Source organism: Bos taurus, chromosome 5, assembly GCF_002263795.3.
Source record: "Bos taurus isolate L1 Dominette 01449 registration number 42190680 breed Hereford chromosome 5, ARS-UCD2.0, whole genome shotgun sequence".
NCBI lineage: Eukaryota > Metazoa > Chordata > Mammalia > Artiodactyla > Bovidae > Bos > Bos taurus.
In genome coordinates, this window is record NC_037332.1 from 26097745 (window position 1) to 26123869 (window position 26125).

At 41.3% G+C, this 26125-nt stretch overlaps 1 pseudogene; it reads left to right on the forward strand.

The window, feature by feature from the left end:
* The first annotated feature begins 4307 nt into the window (after nt 1-4307).
* Nucleotides 4308-25846, forward strand: LOC107132470 (FUN14 domain-containing protein 1-like; annotated as a pseudogene).
* The last annotated feature ends 279 nt before the right edge of the window (nt 25847-26125 follow it).

A 26125-nucleotide genomic window follows, 5' to 3' on the forward strand; every position in this document is an offset into this window, starting at 1 on the left:
AAAGGGGGAAGGAAAAAAAAAAAGAGCTTGAAGCTCTGAAGCTCCTGCTCCCCCCCCTTTTTATGGGAGAAATTCCAGTTTTAAAAAAAGAGGAGGGAGTGGGTTGAGGCTGCAAGAGAACAAAGAGCCTTACCACCATGGGGTCTGGATTCTTGCCCAGACTTGGGGCTTTGGTGGGCGGGCATAGAGTTTGGGGGGCCCTTTCAGGTCCAGGATACAAGCTGCAGGCAGGAGGGAAGAGGAGGTTTGTAGAGGACAGAGGACATGGGACTTGAGCTAACTAGGAAAAAAAGGGATTTGGGGGATGGAGAGGCCACAAACAGGAAGGGGTGGGAGTTGGGGGAGCAGGGGCTATGGGAGAGCCTTCCACACATTCAGCGGTAATTCCCAGTGGGTCACAAAGGGTGATACTGGTAGGGAAGGAAAGAAAAGTGACTGATGCTGTGACTCCCTGGCCCTGCCCATTTCCCTCCTTGACTCCTTTCCCCTCATCTCCCTGGCTCTAGCATGAAGATGCAGATGCCACTCCCAGGCTCCTGGATTCCTTTGGAACCTTCTCCACTTTCTCTCTCCACCCTCACAGCCTGGACTCAGAGGAGATCCACCCAGACCTTTCCTCCAGTCTGAAGCTCACCTCCTGGACAGCAGCTGCCAGCCTGGCATCTTCCACCTTTATTGTTCTCCCTCCTTGGGCCGCTCAATTGAAGGAAGATAGGACCAGGATGGGTCGAAGCATTGCTTTGCTCCTAACTTGCTTTCTGCTCTCAAACCCAAACTTGCTTTCCTCCAGGCCCTATTCACTTCCCTGTCTTAGACCTTAGGGAAACCTACCCTCTTTGTCAATTTAGGGTTGCATTGCTGGCTGAAAGTTTGGGAAGTCACGTTAAACATTCCTCTCTGGTTCTGCAGGGATCCACAGGAAGGTGGGGGATTAGGCTGCCATCTCCAATCTTTTCCTGGATTCTCCTCCAGCCTGCCCTCAATCACAGACCCTGCTTGTTGTGCTCTGTGGTTGAGTGGGGGGGATCAGGTAGCCACTTCCCTGGGGAAGTCTCAGGAAGCCTCCTCCAGTGGGCTCCAGGATTCCTGCCTCAGCCCTCTTTCTTCCACTGCTTCGCATCCTGGCCCTCTCAGCCCTGCCAGGCGCCTCACAGAAACCCTTTCCAACCCTCCTCAACCTCTCCTTCCTCAGCCCCACCCCTTTTCTATCTTCATTCTTCCTATTCCCTTTTTCTTTTTCAGCAGCATCTCTGCCAGTCATTTGCCCTCCCACCACCCCACATGGACAGAAGTTCTGGGAATAAACAGAGTTAAGAAAATTAACAAAGTATCTCTCCCTCTTCTTACGGCCCAGAGTCCCTACCCCTACTCCATCTCTGCAGTGGAAGAGAGCCCCCTGTCCCCCTCCTCTTCCCCCAAACACCTCCTCCTTTTTGGAAACCTTTTAGAAACAGACAAATAAAATCTCTCCTGGTTTTAGGGCCTGTCTGAGAGGGAAGTCCAAGTTCATTTTCAAGTTAGACAAGGGAGCTGAGGGGGGTTGGGGAAGAGGTGGAGTAGTGTTTGCTAGGGGCTGTATTTGAATTCCTTGCAGAGATCTAACAACAGGCTCTTTTGGTCAGAAAACCAACAAACGAACGCTTGAAAAGGTATTTATCACTTTTGATAATTTCTTCCATCTTTTAAAGTTTAAATCTGGGGCTTCTAGAAAGGAGACAGACCATCTCTTCTCTTCTTTTTTTCTTCCCTTCTTTCCCTTCCCCCTCGCCTTTTTGTGTGTTTCTTTAAGATTTCAGATTACTTTAAAAGAAGATAATGGAAAATAACATTTTTCTGAGAAAGGATTGTAGACCTCAATACAGCATTCTTCTGGATCAAAATGGACTGTTTTTCCTGTCCCAAATAAAGAATAAATATAAAAGGCATAGCTGAAGGGCTGAACATTTCTTCTCTAACTAGGTGAAAGTCTGCCCTCAATTCCATCATGAAGCTGACACCTGGAATTTAGTGGCTCCTAAGAGTTAGATAGAGACGGTAAGAGGTTGTATGTATATTTCATTATGAGGAATGGGGGAAATTATACTCTAAATGGATTACAGCCTAGTTCTCCCAATGACCAGATACCCTCAGAAGTAACATCAGAAGATGCATTTTAATCATTCTAATTTGAAAATAATTGAGCTGGACACCAGAAATTAAAGAACTTTCAGAAGATCCCTCACCAAACGAAAGAAAATGTAGTTTTCCTATCTCCAAAAAAGAGGGAAATGAAAACCCAAGACTCAACTAAAGGGGGAAGAACACTTCTTTGCTAAAATAGCTGTTTGTGCTTGAGAAATATGGAGCAAAAAGGCAGGAAGAAGATTCAGTAGGTACTTGGGACAAGATTTCTGCTGGTGGCAATTAATTCCACTTTCCTAAAAAGATATAATTTTGTGAACTATTAGTGACTGGAAGGAAACTGTCCCTATGATATCTGTAAGTAGGGAACTGCTAGATTTTCTCTCCCTCACTGTCTCCTCCTTCTAATTCCAGTTTCTCCTTCTCTAGAATGTATTTAGAAGAATTTTCTCTCTTAGTTATGGTCTTGTACATGCACGCAGTAAAGTCGATGACATCCAAAGAACTAGAAAGGAGGATTCAGACATCCATTTTCTCTCTTCTGAAAGATTACCACACTCATTTGCATAGTCAGAGGAATTTTAACTTAGATAAGAAAAAGTATATTTCAAGGTATAGAGAACACCTTAGACTTCTTGCACATGGTGGTTTTCAGCATTTCTGGGGAGCATGACTGTAGGGTCCTGATTTTTGAATACTGTTGGATAGTACACAGGCTGGGAAACATGCACAGCGATGGCTATGCATTATGCTAGCATGGAGACAGGTTGATCATGACAGAGGTGCTGGTGGGGGTAGGCTGAGGATGGTGAAAGAAAGGGAAACACAGGATCTGAGCTTGGGGAGACCCCAAGAGGATCCTCTGACTCCAGCTCTCTACAGTGGTGGTCTTCTCTCCTTTAGCTGAACCACTGTAAGCAAATGGATGGGAGAAAAGATCATCCTTATGTCCACAGAAATGCTATTTCTAAGGGGTTAAGGAAACCTTGTGCAATTCCTCTCCTACTCTGAGGACTTAGGACAACCTTTTTTCTGCTAGAATCTGCATTTGTGATTTGAAGCACTAGTAATTTTTTCAGTGCTTGGTTTATTAATGAACTTCTCTCCAAAGAAGTATTATAGATATATTTCTGTCATCTATTATAGATCTATCATCACTAAACAAATAAATATGTAATATATGATTTGTTAGATGTTAAGGGAACTTTAGATCAATATTAACATAAGATATATACCCTCAGATACCCATCTCCATCTAATTAGTTACTCTTTGTAAAAAAAATTAATAATGTTTCCCTTGAATATGTTTCAACATAATCACATTTAAAATTTTTTAAAATTGAAAGCCAAGCTTTTAATTGTCTTTATGCCAGTGCTGAGATGTGTGTGGGGAGTCTGGTGGACCTGTGGTTTGGTGGGTAAAAACATATTGAGACAGACACATGGGTTTGATAATCACCTTCACCAGTGTTTTCTCTGATGCAGTTAGCTATTGAGCAGAGATGGTATTCAGGCATGTATGTAGGCAGAAATGCTTGTTAACAATTTTGCTAAAAGCCTTCTATTTAAGAGAGAATAAAGACACCATGTCTGATGATATCCAGGATGAACTTTGCAGTATATAATTCTCAGACCCATTTCACCCCAGCCATCACTTAGCGGAATTACGTGCCTGCCAGAAACCAAATTGCCATCTAGCCAAACTTGGCAGAGTCCCGGCGTTGGCACTGTTCTTTCAGAGTATTTTTTCCCTCTGCACAGATTTTTAGGAGATTCGGGTCACTTTTGGAACCTGGATGGCTAGTCCCCTCAGTAAGAGCAATCACTGCCGCCTGGCCCCGCCGGGAACGCGGCACCAGCATCTAATTCCTTTCTCTTTTCTTTGTGGATTGCTCCCAAGACTTCCGAGAGCTCTTCCGTTAATTTTAACAGGCTGATTTTGTGGTTTTTACATGATAATTATTTAGTATTTGATTTCACTAACTCCGACTAAACTGAAGCTTGGCGAAAGCCGCTTCACCCGGGAGCATCAATGACCGAGCTGTGAGGAGAGCTGGACGAGCGCACGCGCCCGCAAGCTCCCGCTCCACTCCCCGTGGCGCCAGCGCAGAACCAGGGGACAGTCACAATCACAACTCACACCCGTAATCCCGACTGATGCACTTGGGTGCACTTCGTGGGCACTGATGGCCGAGCACACCGGTGAGTACACTTCTCTGTGGGGCAGAGCGGACTCTAATGAGATCCCAGAGAGCTCTGGGCGTGTGGGGAGGCGCGGGTCCGCGCGGGTGCCTGGAATTCTAGGGCGTGCTGCTGCGATCTGATGGTTCTGGAAGTTGGTCCCTGCGCCTCCAGGGGTTCCTGTGCTTATTTGAAGGGACGCATCCTAACTGTGGATTTTTTGTTGATAACCACCACTGCCATGTCCAAGAATCAGCCAGCTTTCCTTTGCCTTTTTCTGTCTGCCTGCCTGCTCCTGTGGAAAGGGTACCTCCTAAATAGAGAAAGAAACCCCTCCCCTTATTCTCTATGCCCTGTGTCCAGTCTTGGGATAGGAAAGTGGTCTTCTAAAAAAATCATACACTTACAAAGATTTCTCCCAAAGAGTTGAGAGAATCCCTGGTTTAAAAAAAAAAAAAGTGGGGTTAAGTGGGTGGGTGGATGGGTGGGTGGAAAGGCTGGAAGCCAGAGGCAGAGAAGCCCTGAGAACAGACTTCTGCAAAGCTTCCTAAATGTTAATTTGCCTTAGGGTAAAGGAAGAAAGCAAATATTCAGATGTTAGGGATCTTGGTATTAAATTCTGGGTGGCTATGTATTTGTTGCCATTTGCTTATTTACATATTTGTCACCATCTGCTTATATAATATGTATGAAGTGGCACAGTCATGCATGCGTTCATGTAGAAACTCACGAAGACAATATCCCCTCCAACTGGATATGTTTCAGTTGTACTTCTAAACCTAGTGCATATATACTATAGGCCTACAAATATCTGAATACTAAGTTTTTTCTTTAGAATACTGTCCTTCAAATGGCAGGGGCAGGCTCATAAGCAGTGGCAAACTTCTCTTTTCAAACACTGCCAGTAAGAAGAACAGGCTCACTACCTTTTAAAGTTTAGCCTCCTCATTCTTGGGCGGAAAAAAAGTTTCCCAAATGTATTTGTCCTAGGAAGAAGAAAGAACAGTCCCATCCCTTCTTCCCTCAAAATGACTGCTCCATTAGTCCCTGGATTCTGGCTGTCTGGGTGCAAACAGAAGAGACTTCCTTCCCTTCTGCATGCTGGCCTCTCAAGGCTCACTCCTTAGGCTCTGAGCCGGGCAGGAATCTCTCAGATGTTTTGCCCAGTTTGGAATATGGATCTGAATGTACCAGTTCAAGTGGGTTGATGCCCCAAATTCACTTTGCGATTGCATTCAGCCTAAGGGTTTTGTGGAGGGGGCTAGCCCTACCCAGCTGTGATCAACCTGGAAAAAACCCTGGAGGTCCAAGAAATATGTTTTTCATTGACATAAGGAGAAAACCCATGTTTTCTCTCCCTCTTGCTCACTTTCTCTTTCATATCTATATCATATATGCATTCTGACAAATGTGTCTAGTTCTATGCCTTTCATCGCAGCAGAAGCCATATCCTTAGAGGAACTGGTGCCCTGGAAAGGCAGATTCTGTCCTTTTAAGCCAGGAAAAATGCACAAAGGACCCGTTCCACCATTGTGGAGCACACTGCTCTGGTCTCTATTAGATTTTCCTTTTTTTCTCTCTCTCTTTTTCTTCTCCATCCAGGAGAGTCTCCACAAGCAATTAGAATTCTCCTCTTCCTGAATTACACAAATAATCAATCCAAAGGTGAGAGGAGGAGTTGTGAGAATGTTTTCAGGATTTCATTGCGATGGTGCTTTCTAGTACTGCCCTCCCCACGCACCGTCCACGGACAACCTTGCGTCTATGACCCGCCCCACATGGTGAACCTGGAGAATGTGGGCCATGCTGTTTGAATAGGAAACATACCTGTGAAATTTCAAAATCTGCCTTGATGACAAGGTAGCTTCAGTTTCGAGAATCTAAAACTGTGGGGGAGAGTCCCCCATCTCAAGGCCGAAAAGGCACCTTTTCCTGACGGAGCGAGCTCAGGGGGTACAGACTAATGGGGGAGGGTCTTCAGTGGAAAAGCCGGCGGGGTCATAATCTCGCTCCAGACCTTTATTTAAACTTCAGCCGAATTATTTAATTTTTTTTTCTCTCCCAGGGCCTTTCAAATTGCTCGCGAATCTTGTCTTCCTATCTAATTCCCCAGCAGCTTCCTCATCTTCCCTGGAGAACTGATGAAATCAGGCGGAGAGAATGGCCGCAGTTGAGCAGGAGAATCCTTCCCCTTTCTGCCCTGCGGCCTCGTGTGCTGACCCGCGCCTTCCGGACGGTGACTTCGAGGGGTGCGGGCTGTGACTCCCCCACGGGGATCTGGGATCCAGCGGTCCCGACGCCTGCTTCCATGGAACCTCCTGAGTCTTTGGGTAGCTGGGGTCGCGCGCCCCTCTCGAAGGAGCCTCAGACGGTTTGCACCATTTCAGACAGACGTCCCACGCTCCCAGCCTGGGGCCTGGAGACCCTTTTCTTCTCAGCCTGAACCAAACGAAATCTGCCCGAGTCACAATCTCAGTTCCCAGACCAGGTGGCATCTACCCATTCACATCTTTGTTTTTTTGAGGGGAACAGATTTAAAGAAAAGAAAAAAAAATCCTCGAATGGGGAGAAACGTGTTTTCAAACATTCCTAGCGGACCTTGTGTGTATGGGCGCTTCACTAGGGCCCGGCATCCGCCCAGCGCCTCCCGCCCTTCCCAGAAGCCGAGGCCGAAGCACCTCCACTGCAGGGGACCGAATCACTTAACCGCATTCGCCTTTCCAGGACTGATCGCTCCTCAAAACCGTTTTCCAGAAGTTCACCTCCTTGTCCAGGCAGTGTGCAAGCTTCGGCCGCTGCAGGCGGGTACTCATCTCCCGCCTCCGCGGGGTGCTGCGCCGGGAACCCCAGATCCTCCACGCCTTCGGATCCCGGACGCCTCCAAAGACCTCACTTCGCAGCTTTGGAACTCCCAGAACCGACGTTCTACTCCTTCACGGCGTTGCGGGGACCCGGAGTAAATTCAACCCACTAAGGCAATGGCAGCCCACTCCAGTACTCTTGCCTGGAAAATCCCATGGACGGAGGAGCCTGGTAGGCTGCAGTCCATGGGGTCGCTAAGAGTCGGACACGACTGAGCGACTTCACTTTCACTTTTCACTTTCATGCATTGGAGGAGGAAATGGCAACCCACTCCAGTGTTCTTGCCTAGAGAATCCCAGAGACGGCGGGGCCTGGTGGGCTGCCGTCTATGGGGTCGCACAGAGTCGGACACGACTGAAGCGACGTAGCAGTAGCAGCAGCAACGAATTCTTTCCTCCCTAAGTCTGTTTCATTTTACTTAGAAAGCCTCCGCTGCTCTTTGCTTTGGGATTTGACAGACCCGTCTCCCTCAGTGTGCTTTTCCTGCGTGACTTTCAGATTATTTCAAAAACCTAGCGGGGAAGGGTGCTTAACGTAAAACTCCGGTAAAACTAGGGGAACAGGAAAACGTTCTCTTCACACATACATGAATAAGGTAATGAGTGTCTCTGCAGAATGGAACATCTAGTGAAGAACGGAGATGCCCTTTTATTTTTAATAGCAAGCCAGAGGCCTGAAATTTAGATAACAAGTTGCTGGAAACTTTGCCTTAGGTGATAAATCCAGTGAAGAAGCTGTTTGCTTCCCATGAGGAGTGAGACGCCAAGAGAGGCAAGTTTTTTTTTGTTTTTAATTGTAAATATTCAAACTCCTCTTGAGATGACCTCATCTCTGCCAGATGTGTCTTCTGATCCTACCAGAATGAAGCATTAAAAAAAAAAACAAAAAAACTTAAATCCAGTTTTGGAATTACCCTCGTGTAAAATATGATTTTGTTTAGGGTTGAGAGACCAGGCAGTTCTTCTGCTTTCACTGGATTTTTATGGCCTCTGTGTCCAGGGTTAAGTTTTATTGGATTCTTTTCAATAACAAAAAGTTTTTTAGGGTTGTGTTCCCTTCCACACTTCCCAAGACCTAGGGGTTTTAGGCACATCTTCATTACACAAGAGGCCAGAAGTTCCATGGGAGAAGAACCCGGTCTCTTGTGAGTGGAAGGTCTGGGCAGGCAAGCTGCAGGACCCTGTCCATCTTCATGGCCACCTGATTGCAGTACCCTCTGTTCTTTCACAGGAGTCCTCTCTTTTCCTCCTTATCTTTTCTCTACCCCATTCACCAACACAGGCCATCTGGGAAAAAAGATCTCTTTGGAGAGTGATGCTCTTCCTTTTGTAGAAAGAAGTATTCTTACAAAGGTGCTGTAGAACCATTGGTTCTTCTTGAGGATTTTCCAGGTTGGTCTCTATAGCAATTATTTCCCCCAAATCTGGTAGCTCTTCACAGCTGGACTACATTCCCCAGCTTCCTTTGCATTTTGATGTGGCCACATGACCAAGTTTTTGTTAATGAAATGCCATTTTCTAGCCAAAGCTTTTAATAAGTGGATGTGCCCCCATCCCCTCCCCCAATGCTTTCTGTCTCCTTCTTCTGTTTAATGCTAATCTTGAGGCCCTAGGGAACAGTGGAGATTCTCAGGGGAAGAACTGCCCACTGGCAGGTATCATTTGCCTAGGACTTTACCCAAGGGAGAAATAACCTATTGTGTTTGATCCACTGTACATTTTGGATTTTATTATTGACTAACATGTTCTTTAAAAACAAAATCGTCCCTTATAAATGTCAATGGATGTTAGGTCACCTTTATTGGGATTAAAACTCCAAGAGGCTCCAAGATTCTTCTGCCTCTTCTTAGGTGACAGTCTGATAACAACTTCAAGTCATATATACAATTTCAAATCTGTAATTAGAATATTCAGTCTGGTGTATCTTCAAGGCACTGAGTTTGATTTAATGTGATATCTTCTCCTCTCCCTAATTCAGGATTGCTTCAGTCTAGATGCCTGTAGAGGGAAGGAGGGGGTAGTTTTGACTTATTACTTAGCATTGAGTTTTTCCCTCCCCCTATCCTCACCTGCTGTTTCAGATCAACTAGTGGTTTGAGAGGTGGAGACAGTGGGGGATTGGTTTGAACAATGTCCAGTGACTTTGAGTTTAGATAAACTAACCAGATTAGGGCTACTGTAATGGTACATAGCACCAAATGAAGCAGAACTTTGGCCATTAGTTACTTAATTGGATATATAGAGAGTGGAGGTCTAGACAATTTATGATTTTTAAGTAGATTTTCTGAATTATTAGTTTGATGTGTTTCCAAATTTGAGTAAAGAATCACCATTCATTCACTAGGTTTTGTAGAAATGGCCCCCACTGGTCTCCTGCAAAAATGGCTGGTATGTAAGCATTTCTCCAAAGGTAACGAGAATACATTGTTTTGAATTAATTCACCCAAACTTCTCCCATCCTCTTGCCTAGATTGTAGACTAGGCTCACTCTCAGAGAATGAATTCCTGGTTTTTGGCCCTTTCCAATATTAGGAACTGAGCCCTTTCCTCTCTGCAGTTCTGTTTTGCATTTTACTTCTTTTATGGAAATCACAGCAGTTGTCTGATAGTTAAAATGCCTGCCAGACTCTGGCATTTTTGAGATACTGGCATCCCTCTTTATAGCCAGTGCCAAGCCATTCAGGCCAGCCTTGGGGTCACCAGGTGGGGAGAAAGCCTGTCCAGCAACAGCATGCCAAGTGCAGAAGTGTTAATGATACAGTTTACTTTATATGTGGATCCTGCTTGGCTATAAGTTTTTAGGGCTGTCTACATGCTGATAAAGGAAAACTTCAACCCTTCATTGGGTTATTTCAAAATATCTAGATATATTGTAGTGAGTGGATGGATTAACCAGATGACATTTTCTTCCTGCTTAGGAACAGTTGCTTGGCATAACAGAGACCTTTTAAGTGTGCATTTTATTAAGTGGCATTTTCTGAGCCTGCTCTAGGGGAAGAGCTATAGAGTGGGATGTAGGTAGACAAAAGGCATTGAAATCTTGCCTACCATTTCTTACCACCTAAGAAACCTGCTTACAATTGTCAGCACGGAGGGATTTCAGATGTCTACAGAGAGCAACTAAAACAGTCTGGAAAGTAGCCTGGTCTTTGGAAATAATGGCAGATTGGGTTAAAGACTGAATAATCCATTGTGGATGGCCACTTGGCCCATTTTCTCTGGATCATGTCCAGTCTTCTAATTCACACTTTCAAGTGTACAGTAAGCTATGTTCACTATCCTCCACTTTCTGAGAACAGCCAAAGTGGGAAGGGACTTTCAGTCAAAAGAAAGTCCCTTTCTTTTTTTACATACAGTGAGGGCTGTTAGACAATGGAATGGGAATTGAAGAGTATGTAGCCAGTTTCCTTGTGTATCACTTTGAATACTAGATCTTTTCTAATTTACCTGAGCAGAAATCGATGAGTACTAGACCAGAGACAGGAGCATGTCCAAGATGATCTCTCAAGACCCCTTTTTTTCCCTCTTTTTTGCTGTTGGCTTCTATAATTTTCTGACAACGGTAGTACCTGTAAAATGTGTAGGATTCAGTAGCAGGGTCAGGGGCTGCTGTCACTTGGCAGACTTCAACAACATGACCCTGGCTAAGACTTTAGAATGAAAACATCAGGAAAGTGAACCCTTAGTGCCCCATCACCAGAGGACTGGCTGGGAGCTGTCAGGTTGAAATACTAGTCTATTTGGGAAGGGAAAGAACAGGAGGAAAGCCTCTGGCACTCCTCTCCACCTCAAAAATACCTCTCAAGTAATGGATGCCAAACGCATCAAATTAATTGAGAAAAGAGATAGGAGAGGTATCAAGGCTGAGCTTCTACCGTAGCCAGTCTGTCAATCAACACCCCTATGGAGAGCAAGGCACTGCCCACACGGGGGGCGGGGACACCACAAGAGGCGAGGCTGGGTTCCTGCACAGCGGGAGACTTATCCAGTCTGTGCGTGGAGGTGGAACAGGGGCTCAGGACCTAGCAAAAAAAAGATGAGAAGACTGAGAGACAGAAGAGGTGACAGAGACGTCCATGCACAGGGAGGAGGAGGAGCGGGAGCTGAAGAGAGGCTGGAGGAATGTGCCAGAGAGGAATCCTCAAGGAGGGGACGTCGCTCAGAGCTGAGATGGGGCTGAGGGCAGATGTGGGGAACGGCTTGTGCCCCAGGTTGGGCAATGGCTTGTGCAGTTTAGAGACTGGAGAGTGTGTTGATGTGCAGAGTGCAGGAGTCTGGTTGAACAGAAATTTTGCAACAGGAAGTTATGGGAGAAGAGGCTAGGAAGCTGTTGAATTATAAAGCTGGCAGGAAAAGATGGGCCAAACTTGAATTTCTGGGTAAAGGTGTTTGTGGCTGTAATGCTGACAAGGGAGGAAGATTTTGCCCTGGCTACCTTTCAGAAAGAAGTAAAATCCAAGCAAAGGAGGGCAATGCAGTCATCTTTGGTCAGCAACAGAGGATAAACAGAAAAAGCAAGCTGCTTCCTCAGTTCCAGCCTGAAGTAGCAATAATATCTTCTAGCTACTGCAGGAGCATCCAGGGAAGAGCTAAGGAATGTGTGGCAGCATGTGCCTGTCTGTATGTCTCCATCAGAGTGTTTAAGGCTACAGGTACATGTCTTTATATGTTCTGATTGTGTTTCTTCTGGAACCCTTTAGAAAAAGTATGCAGAAACTGCACCAACAAATATAGTAGTGCAATAGATTAGCAGGCATACTGCTGAGAGAGCTTGAGAAGCATATATCCCGTGGAAGAAAGTGTAGCACTGACCCCTTCACACACACACATGCTGAATAACACTCATATATATATATATATTTATATGTGTTTCTAATATATATATATATCTGTATTAGAAAAGCACATATATGGAGATACACCATTTCAGATCCACACAGAGACACAAGTGCTATTAACTGCTACCCATTTCATATACTATAGAAAAAATTAAGAGAACAGTAGAGTTTAAATGGTGTTTAAATCATCTTATCTATTTTTTTTTTGTCTATAAGAAAGAATATCAGCTAACCAACTACTTCAAGCAACATACTGCTTAATTTTTTTTGAACGAACTACAACAAATTAGTCCAATATCTCACTGCCACTAGCATGTGTGCTATAGAGGAAAGTGCACTGAATCCTGTAGGAATAAAAATATATGAATTATTAGTCCATACCTATCACCTAATAGCAGACTGTCCTTTGGTAAGCTACTTTCTCTCTGACTCTGTTTCTTCATCCATTAAGTGTGAAAGTTGTTTATAAAATCTAAGCTTCCTCTTAGATATAGTCAGAATACACATATATCACATATGTAGTGTTATCCAAATGGCCAGAAAGTTTGGTGAAAAAGAAGATCAGAAGATGACCATGCTGCTGCTGCTGCTGCTAAGTCGCTTCAGTTGTGTCCGACTCTGTGCGACCCCATAGACAGCAGCCCACCAGGCTCCCCCGTCCCTGGGATTCTCCAGTCAAGAACACTGGAGTGGGTTGCCATTTCCTTCTCCAATGCATGAAAGTGAAAAGTCAAAGTGAAGTCACTCAGTCGTGTCCGACTCTTAGCGACCCCATGGACTGCAACCCACCAGGCTCCTCCGTCCATGGGATTTTGCAGGCAAGCGTACTGGAGTAAGGGTGCCATTGCTTTCTCCGAAGATGACCATAGTTGTCCACAAAATGCCCAAATAAATTTTTAGTTCTGTTTTCTAATGACAAAATTTTAATTTTTTGATATTGTGAGGACTTTTGATATTGTAAGGGGTTAATGACTGAAAGTTTCATTTTTTAACAGCTGCATTGGTGTCACATAATGAACGTGAGAATGAATAGGTCTATAGTCACTTGTTCTGCCCAAATGTTGGAGGTTGACTGCAGTTACACAATGGAATGCTTTAGTTAAGTCAATGAAAAATCAGTTATGTTGGCCATTTGGCACTATGTAGTCAAAACATTTTTTTTTTTTTAACATTTTAAGCAGATTGAGTGTCTGTGTTATGGATGTGTGCCCATTTCCTCCAGAATTGGTGTTCAGGCCCTCTTCTCTCTGGATCTCTCTCTACCTTTATCCTGATTAATACTGAACACAAAGACTTTGCTCTGGTCTCCCAGAGCAGCCAAATTCTGAAAACCTATTAGCATACTTTAAAGATCCACACACTTATGCATGTCAAACATACAGACCAGCAAATAATAGCACACTCTTTTTTTGAAGGCTCCTATTAGAGTCCTGGCACTTGCCATAATATTCCATTGCAAATAAATAAATAAATAAAGTCTGCAGCTGGTAAACTTCATCCTGAATGTCAGCAGGGGGCTGATCCCATAACACAACAGTCTGAGATAACCTGTATCACAAGCTAAGCCTGTGTGATTACTTAGCATTTATATAGTACTTTATCTGTGTTCTGTATGTCAGCATCATTAATGGGAGATAACTCACCAGGAGTAATAGCTAAGAAAAAAATTCATGACCCAAATGGAAGAAAGAAGGGAAAGCTTAAAGGATCTGAGTGATTCAATAGGGGCTTGCAGTTGCAGTTACTGGGTATTGGGGAGAGGGCAGAGATGCTATTTTAAAGAGGACAAGGAAAGCTCTTTGGTCTCTCCCCAGTGAATAGGAATGACTGAAGGTGCACAAGGAGAGAATGAGTTCAGACACGGGAGAAAACCCTGCCAGGGAGACTCACTAAGCCTGAGCTCGACTAAAAGGATTTATAGTTTGTCTTCTGTAGCACCTTAGATCCCAGGGAAATTATCATCTAGCAAAGACTGTGAATAATGGTTGGAGGGTGGTTCTGCCTGGAGGCAGGGGGATGGACAAGATGCCCTTTTAAAGTGGCTTTCAAGCCCAGAAGTCTATTTTTGAATAATTTTATTTATTTTAATTCATTTGGCTGCATCAGGTCATAGTTGCAGACTCTCTGTTGTGTCACGCAGGATCTTGCGCTGTGGTTTGCAGGCCCTCTATTCGCAGCACACTGGCCTAGTTGCCGGAGGCAGATGGGATCTTAGTTCCCCCAACAGGGATCAAACCTGTGTCCTTGCATTGCAAGGCAGATTCTTAACCACTGGACCACCAGGGAAGTCTCCAGAAGTCTAGTTTTAAAAATATAACATTCAAAAATTCATCAACGTTCCACTGTGGTTTGTTTTTTGTTCTAAAAAATTTTTTTAATTGTAGTTGATTTACAGTGTTGCATTAGTTTCTGGTGTACAGCAAAGTTATGCAGTTTTATATATATAGTCTTTTTTGTGTTCTTTCCTTTATGGTTTATCACAGGATATTGAATATAATTCCTTGTGCTGTATAGTAGGACTTTGCTGTTTATTTATTTTATATATAGTAGTTTGTATCTGCTAATTTTAAACTCCTGCTTTATCTTCCCTCACCCGCTTTCTCCTTTGGCAACCATAAATTTGTTTTCTATGTCTGTGAGTCTGCTTCTGTTTTATAACAAATTCATTTGTGTCATATTTCAGATTCCATATATAAGTGATATCATAGGGCATTTCTGTTTCTCTTTCTGACTTAGTTCACTTTGGATGATAATCTCTCGGTCTATTCATGTTGCAGCAAGTAGCATTATTTCAATCTTTTTTATGGTCGAATAGTATTCTGTTGTGTATACATCTTCTTTATCTGTTCACTTGTTGGTGGACAGTAAGGTTAGTTCCATGTCTTTGCTCTTGTAAATAGTACTGCTATGAACACTGAGGTGAATGTATCTTTTTGAATTAGCTTTTTCTCCAGATATATGCCCAGGAGTGGGATTGCTGGATCATATGGCAACTCCATTTTTCGTTTTTTAAGGAACCTCTATACTGTTTTCCATATTGGCTGCACCAATTTACATTCCCACCAACAGTGCAGGAGAGTTCCCTTTGCTCCACACTCTCTCCAGCATGTATTTTTAAAAATTGATTTATTTATGTTTGGCTGTGCAGGGTCTTTGTTGCTACGTGTGGGCTTTTTCTAGTTGTAGCGAGCAGAGGCTACTCTCTAGTTGCAATGAGAGGGTTCCTCATTGTGGTGGCTACTCTTGTTGTGAGCACAAGCTCTAGATGGTTCAGGCTTCAGGAGTTGGGGCTGTCAGGTTCTAGAGCATGGGCTCAATAGCTGTGGCGCTCGGGCTTAGTTGTCCCACTGCATGTGGAATCTTCCTGGACCAGGGATCAAACTCGTGTCCCCGGCATTGGCAGGTGGATTCTTAACCACTGGACCAGAAGGGAAGTCCCAGGATTTATTATTTGTAAACTTCTTAATGATAACCATTCTGACCAGTGTGAGGTGGTACCTTATTGTAGTTTTGATTTGTGTTTCTCTAACAATTAACAATGTTGAGCATCTTTTCATATGCCTAACTGGCCATTTGTATGTCTTCTTTGGAGAAATGTCTATTTAGGTTCTTTTGCTTATTTTTTGATTGGGTTGTTTGGTTTTTTTTTGTTTTTTTTTTTTTCTGGTATGGACTTGTATTACCTGTTGGCCTATTTTGAAAATTAAGCTCTTTTGGTTTCATCATTTGCAAATATTTTCCCCAAGTCCGTAGGTTGTCTTTTCATTTTGTTGATAGTTTCCTTTGCTGTGCAAAAGCTTATAAGTTTGATTAGCTTTTGTTTATTTTTGTTTTTATTTCCATCATTTTGGGAGAATAGCTTAAGAAAACATTGCTATGATTTACATCAGAGAATGTTTTGCCTATGTTCTCTTCTAGAAATTTTATTGAGTGTGTGGGCTTAGTAGCTGTGGTGCAAGGGCTTAGTTGCTCCGAGGCATGTGAAATCTTCCCCAACTAGGGATAAAACCCGTGTCCCTTGCTTTGGCAGGCAGATTCTTATCCACTGAGTCAACAAGGAAGTTCAAGACTTCAGGTTTAAACTTGGTTCTACCATTTGTTATCTGTGTAAGCTTTGGGAAATGATTTAATCTCCTTGAGACTTAATTTTCTCATTTGTTAAATGGAAATTTTGTAGAACATATTAATGAAATGGGCTTTTCTTTCCAGAATTATAGCAAGTAAAAATGCTTTACTATAAACCACTTAGAAATACTGGATAAAATATAAATTAAAAAACTACATATAGCTGAACTTGTTAGAAAGAAAATTCTCCTAAGGGACCAAAAATAAGAAGAGAACTGAAAACTTGAACCATAAATGTGAGAACTGAGCCTGAAGCTTCTTCTACAGTGTATTTAGGAGTGATTGCTGATTCTGGTAATCAAAGGATTGTTTTTTTTGTTTGTTTTGTTCTTAAAGTTAAACACCAATCAGAATGTTAATTTTAAAATATTATAAATACAGGAATATAAATAAATATTATAAATACAGGAACAAATATAAACTTTAGATTTATTTAGGTTTGCTTATTTCTTCCAATTTGATATGTTTAATTAGATTAAGTAATTTGTATTCCATTTCTCCAGTCAATACCCACTATTGTTATTTTATTTTTTTTAGGATTCTAATGGTCCTATTAGAATAGGAATCAAAATTTGGCCCAGATAAAAAGGAAGAGTAGAAAAAATATCTGCTCCCTGAAAAAAATTATAAAACAACTATACTGCAACTAATATATCTGCTCCTCAGTAAAGGGAAAGAACAAAGAAGTTTGTCTTGGTCTGGGTTCTGGTCTGGAAAACAATTGCAACATATCAAAACACATTCTCCTATGATATATATATGTGTGTGTGTGTGTGTGTGTATATATATATATATATATATATATATATATATATATATATATATAATTTTTTTTTTTGCCTCTCTTCATGCCAGTTTGGGAATTCAAATTTTTATTAGTGGTGCATGGTATAGGAATTCTTTAGTTAAGAAGTGTAACAGCAACATTGAACAAATTCTGGATCCCATGCGGGGCACTCTTAGGAAATGCCCTTGAGATCACAGAGGATGCCATTCCGTGCAAATGCATGGCATTTAAAAAGCATTCAGAATATATGGACTCCAAAGGTGAAGAAGTTTTAGAAGTGCCTTAATTCATTTATTTCCCTTATATATATATTTTCTTTACTTTGCTGCACTGTGCAGCTTGTGGAATCTTAGTTCTCCAACCACGGATGGAACCCAGGCCCTTGGGAGTGAAAGTGTGGAGTCCTATCCACTGGACTGTCAGGGAATTTCCTATTTTTTTCTAATGAATACATGAGTAATAAACTATAAAACCTATGTCTGAAATCTGAACTAGTTCTTTAAATAGATAGCAAAAATTTCTGTGTCAATAAAGTATTTGTCTTAGTTTAATTGCAGTAATGGCTTTCTTAATTCAGTAAAATAATGATGCTTCTTACCTTTGATATCATCTTAGATTATGTGATGTATAAGAGTCATTGTATGAGTTAGGATTCAGGACTGGAAAAAAAAAATCTCCCTAGGGATTTTAAACAGGAAGAAATCAAGGAACTAAGTCCTTGCAAATTACTGAATGGGCTAGGTCAGAAAGCAACAGTTAGAATTGGACATTGAACAACAGACTGGTTACAAATAGGAAAAGGAGTACGTCAAGGCTGTATATTGTCGCCCTGCTTATTTAACTTATATGCAGAGTACATCATGAGAAACGCTGGGCTGGAGGAAGCACAAGCTGGAATCAATATTGCTAGGAGAAATATCAATAACCTCAGATATGCAGATGACACCACTGTTATGGCAGAAAGTGAAGAAGAACTAAAGAGCCTCTTGATGAAAGTGAAAGAGGAGAGTGAAAAAGTTGGCTTAAAGCTCAACATTCAGAAAACTAAGATCATGGCATCTGGTCCCATCACTTCATGGCAAATAAGTGAGGAAACAGTGGAAACAGTGGCTGACTTTATTTTTCTGGGCTCCAAAATCACTGCAGATGTTAACTGCAGCCATGAAATTAAAAGACGCTTACTCCTTGGAAGGAAAGTTATGACCAACCTAGACAGTACATTAAAAAGCAGACACATTACTTTGCCCACAAAGGTCCGTCTAGTCAAGGCCATGGTTTTTCCAGTGGTCATGTATGGATGTGAGAGTTAGACTGAGAAGAAAGCTGAGCGCCAAAGAATTGATGCTTTTGAACTGTGGTGTTGGAGAAGACTCTTGAGAGTCCCTTGGACTGCAAGGAGAGCCAACCAGTCCATCCTAGAGGAGATCAGTCCTGGGTGTTCATTGGAAGGACTGATGTTGAAGCTGAAACTCCAATGCTCTGGCCACCTGATGCAAAGAGCTGACTCATTTGAAAAGACCCGGATGCTGGGAAAGATTGGGGGCAGGAGGAGAAGGGGACGACAGAGGATGAGATGGCTGGATGGCATCACCGACTCGACAGACATGGGTTTGGGTGGACTCCGGAAGTTGGTGATGGACAGGGAGGCCTGGCGTGCTGCAGTTCATGGGGTCGCAAAGAGTAGGACACGATTGAGCGACTGAACTGACTGAACTGAGAGGAGCGGAAGCCTCAGTCAATTCATTCTTTATCACACCTCCTTTCACAAAGATAAATTCATCACTGAAAGTAGAGAAAGGTGGTCCCTCTGCTCTGCCTTCCAAATCTTTCATGCATATATCTTCTGGATGGAATCTAATTTGTATGCAGAACCTGGGAAATGTAGGTAGATACTTATTTGCTTACTAGATTCTCTTTTATGAAAAGATAAGGGAATGAGAAGGGATTTTCAGCTCCAGCAGACCATATCTATGAGGGTGGCCAAGTATAAAAACCAAATGGACAGAAGTGTATCATTTCACTAATTGCAAGTTAAATTATTAGCTGTAAATTAAAGCCACAATAAGATACTATTAGATATCCACCAGATTGGCTCAAATAAAAAATTCTTCTTATAATACCAAGTATTGGTGAGGTTGCTGAGCAATGGGGTGCTTATATACTGCTGATAGGAGTATAATTTAGTACCTCTTGAAGAACAGTGTAGCATTATCTGGTAAGTTTGATGGTATGCGTATCTTAGGACTCAGGAATTCTATTCTAAGTATATAACCTACAAAAATGCATATGTATGTACCAGTATACATGAACCATAATGTTCATAGCAACATTGCTCATAACAGCCCCAATTGAAAACAATGAGATGTTCATAGTAGTAGAATAGTTAAATATTTGGTATATTAGACAGTGGAATAGTACATAAACATACACACAAAAATGAATGAGCCACAGATAAACACAATAAAGTAGGTAAATATTTAATGTATAATATTAGTCCAAAGACAAGGAGAGAAAATTTTACATACAGTATTCATTTTATAATGTTTGAAAACAAATGAAACTAACCTATATTGTTTAGGAATACATACTTAGGTGGTAGAGCTTTTTTTTTTTTTTAATACAAGACAGAGATTACCATGAAAATCAGGATTGTAGTTACCTCTAGTGGAGAGGAAGACAGTGTGATTGGGAAGATGTAGCGGGAGGGCACCTGGGATTTGGCAACATTCTGTTTCTTGATTTGTTACTGTAACTATAATAATTAATTCAACAATGCTTTTTCTGTGTACACTTCTGTGTATGTATTGCACTTCAATTTTTTTAAGTTTAAAAAAGAAACTGGGTGAACAAAACAGAAATCTAAGTATAAGTAAAAAGAGAATTATAAAGCTAGAGGAGAGATCTGAGGAAATTGTTCAGAAGGTAATGCAGGAGATAAAGAGTTAGACTATATTAGAAAAAAAAAGAATATATTAGAGACTATAAGGTGAGTTGGAGAATGAGAAGGTCCAACATATAGTAGTTCTGGAGGAGAGAATGAAGAGACTGGGAGGAGGACACATTTTATCAAAGAGATTATGGCTGAGAATTTTCCAGAATTAATTGAAGACCTGAGTCCTCAGATTCAAATTGCAGAAATCTTCAGCAGGATTGATTAAACTAAATCCATACTCACATACCTCGCTATGAATGTTCTATTCAATTCCAACTACAGTGAGAAAGTTTAAAAAGCAAACAGAGAGAAAGACACATTATCTTCAAAGTAACAACAATTTTATTCACGGCAGACTTTCTGAAAGCAACAAAAGAGACTAGATAACAAGAAAAAATGTATTCAAAGTTCTAAAGTCTTATATTTTTCAGCATGAATTCTTTAGTCAGCTATACTATCATTCAAGAGTAAGCATGAAATAGATAAATTTCCAGACAAACACCGTAGGTTTCTTAACACAAATAGATCTCCCACTGAAGACATTTTCTTTAGGGAATTTCCTAAAGAAAATTTCAACCCAGGAGGAGGAAGTGAGATAAAAATAAGAATTGTGAGAATAGTTTCGATGAGTAAAGACACTGAAAACGTGTGGTATATCTAAACAAGCGTTGACTAGGCAGACAATAGTAATAGAGACTAATTTGGAGATAGAAAAATAAGGGGTGTTATAATACTGGACAGCAATAACGTGTACAATGAGAGAGATACGATCAGAATTAGAGTTCCAAGTTTCTTGCGTTATTTGGGAAGACAATAGGAATATTGCTTAGGCCAATAAGATTACTATTTAAAAATTAGAATAATCATGAAAAGAATAGAAATAGAATATACAACTTTCAAATTCATAAAGGAGAAAAGGAAAATTTTTCAAAACTTTCATCAACTTCATAGAAGGCAGCAAGAGAGACACTGAAAAAATATAAGCACAAAATAATCTGGTACATATAAAACAAAAGTTATCAGTAAGCTCATCAAATATAAATGGACTAAGATCAGCAGTTAACAGATTGAGATTGTCAGACTGGATTTTAAAATTTAGTTATGTGCTGCTATATGTCATAATGACATACAATGTTTGAGATTAAAAGAATAGGAAAAATACCAAATAAGCTGATATTACTATATTAAGATGGGACAAAATCAGCTTTAAGATACACAGAAAAGTGGTTACTGTGGGCTTCAGGGAGAGGATAATAGGAAGTTATTGGTTAATAGGTACAAATTTTCAGTTTGTGATGGATGATGAAAAAGTTCTAGAGATGGAGAGGGGTGATAATTGCACAATAATGTGAATGTACTTAATGCCACCAAACTGTATGCTTAACAGTGGTTAACACGGTAAGTCTTATGGTGTGTCTATCTTACCACAATTAAAAAATTAGACCTTAAGATTTTAAAATGTAATCACTATATAATCATGAAAACAACAGTTTACCAGGAAGATATAGCATTTACTTTTATGTGCTCACTTAAATACATAAAACAAAGCTATAATAAGAAGTTTATAAATTTACCATAATAGTTGGAGATTTAAAATTACAACTCTCTAGTAATTGGCACACTGGTAGATAAAAATTAGTAAAGACATAGGAGATTTGAATAACACAAATCTTTATATAACAATTAGGAAATACACTTATGTTTTAAAAATATACAGAACCTTTCAAAAACTGACCGCATACTGGACCACAAAACAAATCTCAACAAATAAAAAGAATTGGTGTTATACATAGCGCAGGGAAGTCTACTCAGTGCTCTGTGGTGACCTAAACAGGAAGACAATTCAAAAAAGAGGGGATATGTGTACACCCAGAGTTGATTCACTTGCTGTACAGCAGAAACTAACAAAACATTGTAAAGCAAGTATACTCCAATTTTTAAAAAAGAATGTGTTATACAGACCATTTTTCTCTGCATGCAAGCAATTAATTTAGATAGCAATAATAAAAAAAGATTAAATTCCCATATTGTTGGAAATTCATGAAAAAATTTGGAGTATAACTAATAATGGAAATTGGATAATATTTAGACTAATAAAGAAAACATACATTCAAAATATGTAAGATATAGCTAACATAGCATTAGAATAGTCCTTTATAGTCTTAATACATTAGAAAAGAAGAAAAAGAAACAAAAAGCTAAGTTCCAACTCAGTTCAGTTCAGTTCAGTCACTCAGTCGTGTCCGACTCTTTGTGACCCCATGAATTGCAGCACGCCAGGCCTCCCTGTTCATCACCAACTCCCAGAGTTCATTCAGACTTACGTCCATCGAGTCAGTGATGCCATCCAGCCATCTCATCCTCTGTCGTCCCCTTCTCCTCTTGCCCCCAATCCCTCCCAGCATCAGAGTCTTTTCCAATGAGTCAACTCTTCGCAGGAGGTGGCCAAAGTACTGGAGTTTCAGCTGTAGCATCATTCCTTCCAAAGAAATCCCAGGGCTGATCTCCTTCAGAATGGACTGGTTGGATCTCCTTGCAGTCCAAGGGACTCTCAAGAGTCTTCTCCAACTCAAGAAATTACCAAAAAAAAAAAAAGTCACAAAACCTCTCCTATAGTTGAAGCAGATGGTAAGAAATAATAATTGTAAAAGTTAAAATTAGAAAACAAGGATACAATAGGGACAATCAACAAAACTACAGATTGGTAAGTGCTCACTCACCAAAGGGTTCCAAGAAGTCTCAATAATGAGGTGGTTGGTATCACCTGGGTCTTTAAATGTCAGTCATTCTCTATCAAAATGCTCAGGAGATAGAGAACTCTTAATACAGTAGCTATGGGCACAAGTTGGAAATTATGCAATGAAACAGATTTTTCTCTCATCAAAGTAGATCTGGCTACCATATACCTCCTGAGGATAATCTGCCAACCGCACAGACCATAATGAGCCATATGATACTGTGCCTGAGGGAATCAGCTAAGACAGGCTGATTATAGTGGATCCCTTCCATCATGGAGAGGTCGTGTTTTGCCTCACTTGAACAGACATTTTTTCTGGCTCCAGATTTGCCTTCTCTGCCCATAATGCTTCTGTCAGCCCCATCATCCATGAACTTACCAAGTGCCTTATTCACCATTATGATAACCCATACTGTATCTCTCCCATCCAAAGTACACACCAAAAGAAGTGAATCAGTGGGTTCAGGCTCATAGGATTCAGCAGTCTTAACATGTATTCTATTATCCATAGATAGTGGACTTTATGAAATGATAGAAGGGTCTAATGAAGATTCTACTACAGAGCCACCTGGGAGATGATACTTTGTGAGTTTGGGGTGCTGTCTTGTAAGACTGACTGAGAGGGCCGTGGTTGGAGATATTATTCCTATAGCCAAAATGTATGGGTCTAGGTACTAAGAAGTGTATGTAGGGTGGAATTCTCTCATGTATGTGCACGCATGCTCAGTGACTTCAGTCATGTCTGACTCTTTGCAACCCTAAGGACTGCAGTCCACCAGGCTCCTCTGCCCATGGGATTTTCCAGGCAAGAATATGAGAGTGGATTGCCATGCCCTCCTCCAGGGGATCTTCCCGACCCAGGGATTGAACTCATGTTTCCTTCTTTGCGGGCGGATTCTTATTACCACTGAGTGGAGAAGCCCCGATTTCTCTCACTGTTACACATACTGACCAACTTCAACATTTTTCTTGATTCTCATCCCTCTAAACTTAGATTCTGGTTTAGAGGTATTCATTCCTAGGAAACTTTTATATCCTTTATGCCACTGAATCAACAGGCAAAGGGGTTCTTGAACCAGCTGGGGTGAAAGAAAGTGGTTGCTTGCAGTGAGAGCAGGGGATCCTCTGGGGTGCCTCACAGTAGCTCCATGACTAAGGTAGAGCTGATGGAAGATTGGAGCACCCCAAGTGTAGACGGAACCCCTAAAGGCTAGCTCCTTCAGGAATAAAGGTTGGGGCCTCTCCACTAGGAACCCAAACCAGCTAGGTGCTGATTGAAGACAAAAATAACATGGAATGGGTAGTTGATTAAGAAAGTTATAAGTAGCAGCTACAGCCTTGTTCTCAGAAGCTTTGGGCCATATGTGGGTGGTGTTGACAATTATGACGCTGGGAGCAGCAGCTTCCGGGCCTCTTGATTACAACCACAGCAGTATGTTCTTCAACCAACAAGTTTAGTGGTACCTTCTGACTCCTGTTCTTTCAGTCTTTCCAACAGTTTTGTGAGCATCGTACATCGAGCATCAATGTGGTAAATTCCTTTCTGCTTAGAATACCTGGGGTTATTTCTGTCCTTACATTAAGCTCTGACTGAAGGAGAAGGGGGCAGCAGAGGATGAGATGGTTAGATAGCATCACCTACTCAATGGACATGAATTTGTGCAAACTCCAAGAGATAGTGGAGGACAGAGGAGACTGGCGTGCTGCAGTCCCTGGGGTTGTTTAAAGAGTCAGACATGACTGAGTGACTGAACAACAACACCAGGTAAGTGTGGTATTCGCATAGGGATGATCAGATTGACTAATTTAAAAGACTAGAACCCACAAACAGACCTCTGCTATTTAAATCTGGTGTCTGATATTTCAAACCAGTAGAGAAAATGCTGGACTATGTAATTAATGCCGCTGGGGACAATGGGCTTCCCTTAGGGGGGACATTAAATCCTTTTCTCTCACTAAACAAAAAGTTAATTCCAACTGGATTAAAGAAGTAAAGGTGAAAAGCAGAAGTGTAACACCATTAGAAGAAAATACAATAAAAATTATTATGCTAATAACTTAAATTTACATCTCTAGCTTATTGCTGTTGTTGAGTCACTAAGTTGTGTCTAACTCTTTTGGAACTCCAAGGACTGTAGCCTGCCAGGCTCCTCTGTCCATGAGATTTCCCAGGCAAGAATACTGGAATCAGATTTCCACTTCCTTCTCCAGGGGATCTTCTCCAGCCAGGGATTGAATCTGCGTCACCTGCATTGGCAGGCAGACTCTACCACTGAGCAAGCAGGGAAGCCCAAGGATACTCTACAGCAGTTAAATAAATAAATGAAGCTTCTTGTAGCCACACAGATAAATACCAAAACCAATATTGAACAACAAAAGCTAGCTGAAGGATAAGTATGGTATGATACCACTGATAAAAATTAAGAAACATATAAAACAATACTGTATAAAGCTTATGTTACATACATATGAAATAAAAGTTTTTGAAAACTTCCATGGTAATGGTAAGCACCAAATTCAAGATGGAGGATACTTCTGAGAAAGAAGAACACTAATATGATAGGAGAAGATTATCCATGGGTTTTCCTTATTTTTGTAATTTATTTCTAAGCTGAAAAGTTGGCACTTAGTGTTAATTTTCTTATAATATATACTTTTTATATGACTGAAATATTTAATAATTTAATAATAGGGCCCAGAACGCCCCTCCCAAAGAATAGGAGAGTGGTGGTGACTTTTCTGACGTTAGATTTAACTGAGTATGTAAGAAGACACCACTGGTGGAGTCTAGTGTTTGGCCACAGTTCTGGACCTGTTGTAGAAAGTTACTCAGTAGCCACCCAGATTGTAATGGATGAAGTGAGTGACAGGTGTGTGGGATTTTTATTCCAGAAAGTTGGAAAACTTGCAGCAACTGGAGTAGGTGGTGGCTTTCTTCTCCTTCAGATTGCCAGCCGCAGTGGCTGTGTGCAGAGCAACCAGAAGGGAGTGGAGAAAGACGTAAACAAAGCCAAAAGACAGATGAAGAAATGAGCAAATAAGGCAGCACCTGAAATCAGCAACAGAACTTGTCAAACAGAACCTTGTGATATCCGGTGGATTTGTGGGAGGCTTTTTGCTAGGCCTTGAATCTTCAGGATATGAATGTTCTGTCATGGTGGGGTACCTCTGAGAAGTGGTGGTGACAACATGATCTCCACATTTCTCAATGACACATTTCCAGGATGACAAGAAATAACTAGCTGGACAATACCAGACCCACAGCTTAGCATTTTGCCATCTGAAATTTGGCAGACTAGTATCTACTGTGGAGAAGGGAATGGCAACCCTCTCCAGTATTCTTGCCTAGAGAATTCCATGGACGGACAAGCCTGGTGGGTTGTAGTTCATGGGGTCACAAAGAGTTGGACACGACTGTATAAAACAACCAATAGAGTATGTGTATAAAAGTATTCCTGAGCAAAACATGGCTTTTAAAAAAATTTGCAGTTGTTTAAAATTTGCCTATAAACACCACCACTGGCTGTAGATATATATAGAGAA